The sequence below is a fragment of the Cebus imitator genome, unplaced genomic scaffold (assembly GCF_001604975.1).
Source record: "Cebus imitator isolate Cc_AM_T3 unplaced genomic scaffold, Cebus_imitator-1.0 Scaffold544, whole genome shotgun sequence".
NCBI classification, from domain to species: domain Eukaryota; kingdom Metazoa; phylum Chordata; class Mammalia; order Primates; family Cebidae; genus Cebus; species Cebus imitator.
Window position 1 is genome coordinate 87,988 of NW_016107859.1, and position 8,913 is coordinate 96,900.

Genomic DNA, 8,913 nt, shown 5'->3' on the forward strand with positions numbered 1-8,913 from the left:
CCATTTCTGAGATGGGAAACACGTTGAATGTTCAGACAGTTTACAGGTTTTCTCTGGCCTCTGCTTTCTCACAGCTATTCCGCTTTCTTTTTTGAGCATTACATTCTGTTAGAGATGAGAGGCATCTTATTCCATGTAGTGCTGCTATAATAGAATACCCAAGACTGGATAATTTATAAGGAACAGAAATTTCTTTCTCACAGTTGTGGCAACTGGGAAGTCTAAGATCAAAGTGCTGTTGACTGGTGAAGGTCTAGTCTCTGCTTCCAAGATAGTGCCTTAAACACTGCATCCTCCTGAGGGGTGGAACCCTGTGTTATCCCATGGCAGAAGAGCAGAAGAGACCACATCCACACCTGCAAGCCCTTCATACAGCAGCTTTAATCTTGATGGGAGGTGTTTAGCACCTCCCATTAGGCCCCACCTCTCAACATCACTGCTTTGGAGATTAAGTTTCTAATACATGCATTTTGGGGGATACATTTAGACCATAGAGGATAGCCAGGGTCCTCTCTAGTCTGGTCTGCTACATTTCTAGATGTCAATGAATATACTTTGGAAACATAATATTTCATAATATTTTAAAAATATCTCATTTGATACCAATATTTAGTCCTTTAAATAGTGTTCAAGTGAACTTTCTTTTTCTTAAAAGTTTATTCATATTTGCATTTTTTTAAAAGCTTAGGTTCTTATAAATAGACTGATAATACAAAAATACCAGTATATTATGGTCAATCTTAGAAACCCACAACTCCAATAAAATTCTTTTAGACTTATCTTCCTCTCCCCTGTGCCCACACAGTAGAGAATGCAATCCTTCGATTTTCAGGAGCCCATAGCTTATATCTGTCTTTTGGAACCCCTTCCGCAGTTCTTCCCAGTATTATATTTCCCTTTGTCTTAACCACCTACTTATACTATAAACCCCTTGGAGTAGAGGAGCGCTTCTTTCTTCCACCTCTAAACTTGCCCTATCCCCTGCACCAAGTCTTGCACTCAGTAGGTACTCAGAAGGTGTTAAGTGGGATTTTAGCTGGCTGGAAAAGCAGTACTTCCTCTTGGCCTGCCATTCCTTATATGGGCCACGAAGCCCCTGTCTCCAAGGCCCTTGTGTCTGTGACATTCTCGGCTTATGCTTCTTGTGAACATTTGTGGGATATTAGTCATCTTATGTAGAACAGGATATATCTGTCACTTCTCCTCTGTGAATCCCTCCCTTCAACAAGATTTATTTTAAGAACTGTGTGAAAAGGGAAATTTTCACAGGCAACCCTGTGAAAATCCAGTCATTTGTCAACGTATGGGACTAAGTGCCCTGAGTCCCATCCAGCTGTCCTGGCCCTGCCCACCAGGGGGCCCCTCTGAGGTGGCAGCATCCAGGCAGAGGTCTGAAATAGCCAGGAAGGTGCATCTTAGGACCCCTCCTATTTCCTTGCTCTCTCATGCTCCTGGCATGGTGAGTTCTCTGTTCTCTTGAACAATGCCGCTGAGGAGCACGTGTGAGACCTCAATGAATCTTTAAGGCTGCCTTAGGAGATCAAAATGACCTTACTACAGAAAGGGAAACTGAGAGCACACAACTAGAATGTGGTGGAGCTGGACTTTGAGCTGAGGCCCTTTGCCTCTGCGTCTAAGGCTCTGTCCATTACCCTGAGCTGTTGTGAGCAGCAGGGGCCCCTGGCTTTCTCTGGAAACAACCATGAGGAAGGTGGTGATCTGCAAGATTTCAGTGAGTTTGGAACTGACAGAGCCAGATAGCCTTTGGGCAAGAACCAGAGGTCTTTGAGGAGATGCAGGAGGAGAGAGGTTATCACCCAAACCCTAGCTGGGGGCAAGGCTCCCTGACCCCCATCTTGCCAAGGGAGGGAGTGTGGTGTGTGGCCTCTCCACGGGGAAGTGGTGCCCCCATTGTCTTTGGCTATTGGCAATCCTTGCATAGTGGATGGCCACTCTGGGCCTCAGTTTCACTAGCTCTGAACTGAGGTGGTTGGGTTCAGTAAGCCCTCAACTTTCCCCGAAGTCAGAAGAGGGAAGGCTCTCTTTTCAAGGCTGGAGTTAACAGCAAAAGAGTAGAGCTGTTTCCTCCTCCGCGCTCTGGGATGGCACATGTTGGGTGAGAAATGTCGGGGGCTTGATTGGGAGCTGCCATGCTCATTGCACACGGCTCCGTGCATCAGCTGAGAGGATTCACACCACATCCTCCAGACACCCCCACTGGGAGTTTCTATAGCAACTTTCTGAGAGGAATTTCCAGGGCTTGCAGATTCTGTCATAGTAACCCAGTGAAGGAAGAAAGTGTAGGGTGTGTGAGGAGGGGGCAAAGAATCTGTGTGTGCTGAGGTTCTGGTGAGGCCAGGAGAGCAGAGTGGGTGGGCTCTGGGAACAGCCACAGAGCTGAAGGGTCAGGGGTTATGTTCCAGTCTTCTGCCGGCTCCTTAACAACAGGCAGGTCACAAGTCATCCCTGAAGGTTTCACTTTAGATCATAAAATGTACCTCAAAGATGGCCATGAGGATTAAATGAAAGAGACATGCAAGCTTCTCATTTATCTTTCCTGAGGATTAGGGCAGGACAAGCTGGGACTGTGATTCCAGTGGCGGGCTGCCTGTGGGTGTCTATAGAATAGAAATGAAATTATGCAAGCAGATGGCTTGATGAAGAGACAAAAATATGAATATAAAACACTCTAGCCATGGAGATGCAAATTTATTTTTACTTTTAATAATGACACAACTTTGGATATCAAAGGTGTCTTCTTGCTTTTAGATATCTTCAGCCCTCGAAATAAAATCTTTCAACAGAACACAGCTCCAGATCACACACAAACATTCTGAATTGGAGGATCAGCATGCCTGCCTCTTAACATCCAAGCACTGAGCATGAGCAGTTTATCCCAACAATGAATCCACACTGCAGATGTACTACACACCCAGCATTCTGGGGAATGGGGAAATTAAATGCACAAAAGCTCTGCCGTTGAATTGGTAGTGGCTAGTGAAACAGTCCTTATAAATGTTATAAAATTAATCAAGAAAAAAGGGAGGCGAGAGAAACGACTCAGCCTACGCAGCATTAATCACTATGTCAGCTTGTTCTCTGACCTGCTTCCTCATAGCTGTTTGCCGTTATGTTGCCCAGAATCATGTAGATTCAAGATTATAGGTTCCTGTAACTGCTCTGTAGAAAACAACCTGAGCATTGTGAAATGCTAAGTTTTCCATCTGAGATATTCTTTCAGGTCCCACGTACAAATGAAACTACTGACTCAGCTTGTCTGAAGGGCCCCATGAGATGCTGACTTACCAGAGAATGCAGTTTCCACATCCCAATAATTTTATCCCCTCTACCTGGCCAATCAGTGACCCAATTTTCCAGCCTATTTCCCTTCACAATGATTATTTTAAAAATCCCATTCTAGAACTCTTTGAAGAGATGGATGTGAGGGTCCCTCCCATCTCCTTACTCAGCCATCCTATCATCATCAAGCTCTTTCTCTGCTGCAAACTCTCTTGTCTCAGTGTATTGGTATGCACCTGCACAGTGGACGAAGAAACCCGTTAGTCCTGTAACAATAGCGGGGCAGATGAGGCAGATTAACTATAGCAGGGATAGCTAGATACGTTTAAAGGAAGACAGAAATGCCTCTGGTGGCAAGGTTCAGCTGAGTCTCCAGTATAGCAGAACTAAGGCTGAAGCCAGGCTCGGAGGGAGGGTGAATCACAGCAGAAACATAACAGTGCAGAAGGGTGGATATGGGGGTGAAGCTGTAGGCTCATTCCATTCTGCTTATGTCCCTCAGAGCAATCGAAGCCCCTGACCTGCAGGCCTTGGCTTTTTTCTCTAGCAGACAGTAATAGTACCTTCTCTTTAAGCCCCTGTGTGGATTATTTACATGAAGAAGTCATCCCAGTTCCTGGCATACAAATAGCACTTAACTGATTATAAGACAATAACAAGGTAAAAACCATGGAAGTTGAAAATGAATTTACAATTCTACCTTACATTGTTTAGGGACAACAGTATCTGTGTTTGTGGGGGACGATTGGATGACTAGACCACTTTGGGACATTTTTAAAGAAATTCTCTGGTGAAACTTAATTTGTCCACTCACTCTCAGCCACACCATGCACTGCTCTGCCCTGGGGCAGCCAGTGCAATGCACTTGGAGCCCTTCCTTACGACCACTGTTGAAGCAAGCCTTCTCGCTCACAGTCAGAAGTGCTAAGTAAGTGATCCAAGCTTTGCAGACAGATGTCTCTAGTCTTTTCAGCACAGTGTGGATCATTTATACTGCTAGGCATTTGGGAGGATACAAGGAGAAGATGTGTTCTGCCTTCAGGAAGTTGGGATAGGATCAGAAAGGAGTGTGTTGAAAAGAGGAGCTGACAAGCTCACATGCCCCTGTGGGTAGGACAGACAGCATGGAGGAGGCCAGCCCTGTTGCTGCCCCACCTAGACTCTTGGAATCCCATTGGTCAGCAGGGGGCCTCTCCCAAGCTTGCTTTTGCCCTTGATAGCAGGCACGTGTGATGCTTCTTCAGATGACTTTCCCCAGCCTGCTCTCCTTCTATATTTGGAAAACATCCCCCTTGACAACAATCAGCCCAGGAAACTTGAGTCTTCATGGGATGTCTCTGAGGTATAATTTACACCCATACTTTATCCAGGTGGGAGGTGCACCATGGCAAGTATAAGAATGACTGCAATTGGGGTTTGCAGTAGGGGAGAGAGATGGGGCTCAACTCAATGCAAAAGGAAAGGGGGGAATTTATGGCCAGGGAGCATGGTAGGGATCAGAGGGCAGAAAATTACTGAGGCAGCATTGGGGTAAGGAGGTTTTTCTTTGGCTAAAGTGGCTTCACAGGATTCTTGCTGAAGCCAGGCCAAGGTGATCAGACATCACCTGGGGGATGGTGAAAGAGGAAGAAACTGATTGGACATCAAGGATGATTGATATTGACCAACTTAGGATTCTTGCTAACATTGGACAATGCAAAGATGGACTCAGATGTACACATGTCAGGGCCTAGTTGAGAAAAGAATTCGAGAAGCCTGGCTAGCATTAGGTCATACTCTGAGATCGATCTGAGGCTACTTATTCTGGGACTTTGCCTGAAGTTTTACCCTGTTCATCCCCTTCTCATTCTTCGCCCTCTTCCTCATCTTGGTTTCTTCTGGTAGCATTTCCACCACAAATCACTCATAGAAATCTTCACCTCAGAGTCTGCTCCTGAGGAACGCTGTTGGTATGGAAGCAGTCCTGGGAGCTCATCACCGGTGACAGAAGCATGCGCATAGTTGTGTTTCATCTCGGGTCCGTAGGGACAAGGTACAGTTAGATAAAGATGCACTGGCTTGTGCAATAACTCTGGTGTGTAGGACATGTGGAAAAATGGTCATTGTAAGGATGATGAAATTGGCTGATGCTACGATGTATTGAGGAAATGACAAACTTAAGTGATCCAGTTGCTGGTTTAAGGCATGGTGGTAGGTCCAATTGCAGCTGGCTGGATGTGCTGTCTTTACAAGAGTGTTAGTTTGTAGTATGTGGAATGCAGCTTCTGATCTGGGAGATGCATTTTTTATTAGACTTTATGTTTAGAGCAATTTTAGGTTCAAAGCAAAATTGAGGGGAAAACAGAGAGGCTTCCCACATACTCCCTGCCCATCTATATATAGCCTTCTCCACTCTTAACATCCCACAATGCAGTGCCACTTGGAGTAAAATATAGACACCTCACATTCCTTTTAGTCCCTTTGTCTTCTGTGTATAATATAGTTGTCTTAAATATTTTCTATAATAGATTTAAAACCACATGAGGTAGCTGTTATAGAGAGTTATAATTTTTGCCTTGGCTGTCAAACATAATTTAGGAAACTCAATAGGATAAAGAAAATGTATTATATTTACCTATTTTAAAAATTATTTACACCATTCCGTCTCCCTTTCTCGTGTTTCCAGTTTCCTCCCTTTATCATTCCTTTCTGTTTGGAGAACTTGGTTTAGCCATCTAACATCCTCTGGATATTTGTCCCCACCTAAGTTCCATGTTTAAATGTAATCCCCATTGTTGGACGTGGAGCCTGGTGGGAAGTGTCTGTATCATGGGGACAGATTCCTCATGAATGATGTGGGTCATCTCCTTGGTGATAGGTGAGCTCTTACTCTGAGGTCACATGGGATTGGGTTGTTTAAAAGTGTGTGACACTCCCTCAAACTCTCTCTCTCACTCCTGCTTTTGCCATGTGAAGTGCCTGCTCCCATTTTGCCTTCTGCCATGAGTAAAATCTTCCCTCCCTAGAAGCAGATTCTAGTATTTTGTTTCCTATATAGCCTTAGTGATCCAAATAAACCTTTTTTTTTTCCTTATCTTATAAATCACTATATTAGTCTGTTTTCACACTGCTGTAAATAAGACCTGAGACTGGATAATTTGTAAAGGAAAGAGGTTTAATTGGCTCATAATTCTGCAGGTCTGGGAGGCCCAGGAAACTTAAAATCATGGTGGAAGTTGAAGGGGAAGCAAGGCGTGTCTTACATGGCAGCAGAAGAGGTGGGGGTACTGTCAAACACTTTTAAACTATCAGATCTCACGAGAGTGCACTCACTATCACCAGAACAGCATGGGGAGACTGCCTCCATGATACAATTACCTCCCACTAGGTCCCTCCTTCAACACATCGAGGTTACAATTGGAGATAAGATTTGGGTAGGGATACAGAGCCAATCTATATTAATTACCCAGTCTCAGGTATTCCTCTGTAGTGATGCAAAAACAGCTTAATAGAAAATTAGTACTGAGGGCTGGGATATTGCTGAAAAGATAGATATCTGAAAATGTGAAAGCAACTTCTAAAGAGCTTTTACAGATTAATCAGAAAAAAAACATAAAATCCTATTTAAAAAATAGACAACTGTCTTGAATAGATATTTTATTTAAAAAAAATTTCATCCCAGTGCCCTCAAAATATATGAAAAGGTCATCAGTGTTGTAGTCATCAGGGAAATGCAAACTGAAACCAGCAGCTACCATTCCCAAATGATCCAGTGTTAATGAGATTATGGAGCAACAGAAACTCTCATGCATGCATTTGGGAATATTGCTCTTTGGCGATATCCACTAGGCTTGACAAGGTAATTAAATTTGTAGGTATATATACCCTACGCAAATGTACCAAAAGATGTTTATACAAATGCTTATAGCAGCTTATTCATAATAACCCCAAACTGGAAACAAGCCAAATATTCATCAATGGTAGAGTAAGTAAATATGTTTTGTTAAATTCACAATAAAATACTTTAAATCCCTGAAAAGTAATAAACAACTTCGGTGTACAACTGCATGGATGGATCTCCCAAGCTTAATGTTTATCACAAGATGCCAGACACAAGAGTACGATGTATATAATTCTATTTATGTAAGGTTCAAAACAGATAGGAGTAATCTATGTCAATAGATGTGATAGCAGTGGACACCTTTTTTAGGGTGAATTGACACTGGATGAGGGTACCAGAAGGGCTTCTGGTGTGTTGGTTCTATAACTGGGTGTTGATTACATGAATATGTCCAGTTTGTGAAAATTATTTGAGATAAAATAGAATTAGTGTGCTTTCCTATGCATGTTACACTGCAGTAAAAATTTATTTAAAATGTTCTGTATTCTTATTTTTAAAGTACAAAATTGTATGAATTGCATATTAAAAGCTCTCTTCCTCACCTCTACCCATACCACACATCATGCCCTAGGAAATGCCAACTCTTCACAGGATTCAAAGGAATACAGAGCTGGTTCAAGATTTATAATCATTTCAAAATCTCAAAACCTCACAGGTAAATGTTTACCCTCAGGGCTTTAACACGCATTGTTGTTATTAAGATCTTTTTGGTTGCTATTTTAATGGAATATTTAAAAGTTTTATTTCTGGTTCTGCTTGATTTGGTAATTTAAAAGAATTATTTTAGTTTTCTAAAAGGAATCATATTGGTTTTTTAATGTGCAAAAGTAATACAAGATAATTGAAATAAATTTTTTAAAAAGTACATAAAGAAGCTAATAATTCCCCTTTGTTTCCCTTCCCACTCCTGTATGTAATGATCCAAACTATTTTCTATTCTCAAACAATATGAATATACATGGATAGCCTTCTCCCCTTATTTTTTTCACAAATGGATTAAATCAAACTGTATTATACTTCCATTTGCTTTTTAATCTTTTCAATAGTTGCACAATATTCCATAATGTAACAGATTAAAGAATGCCTCAAATTATTTGTGGATCCTTCCATTGAGAGGTCTAATGACCCGATCCTTAAATCTGGGTTTAACTTGATGACCTGCCTAACCAATAGAATGAGGCAGAAGTTCTGCTGCCTGAAGCTTCTGCCTTGATCTCTGGAAACTCAGATGTCCTGCTGTGAGGAGGGCCAAAAAGTTCCACAGAAGCCCATGTGGAGACGAGCCAAAGCTCCCAGGTACTGCCCTGGCTAAGCACCCAGAAAAGAGCTAGCATCAATTTGCCAGCACTATAAGTGAATCTGGTTTTAGCCATGTATGTGAAATAAGTTTTCACGGTGAATCCTCTAGCCACAGAAAAGCTGCCCCAGCTCAGAGCACAAAGCAGGGATAAGCTGCTCCTGTCATGTCCCACTCAGATAGCAAATTCTGAGCAAAATACACTGATGACTGTATTAAGTCGGTAGGTTTAGGAACGTTTGTTATACATCAGCATATAACCAGAAGACATAGAATCGAAACAGCTTAACTTACTCATTAACTGTTATGCTATGTATAAACATTTCAGCTGTTTTCAGGAATTTTTTCCCTCCAACCTCTAATAATCTTGCAACAAACATCTTTGTGCGCTTCTAATTTTTGGCATTTAAATAATACTGCATTATCTGTTTACTTC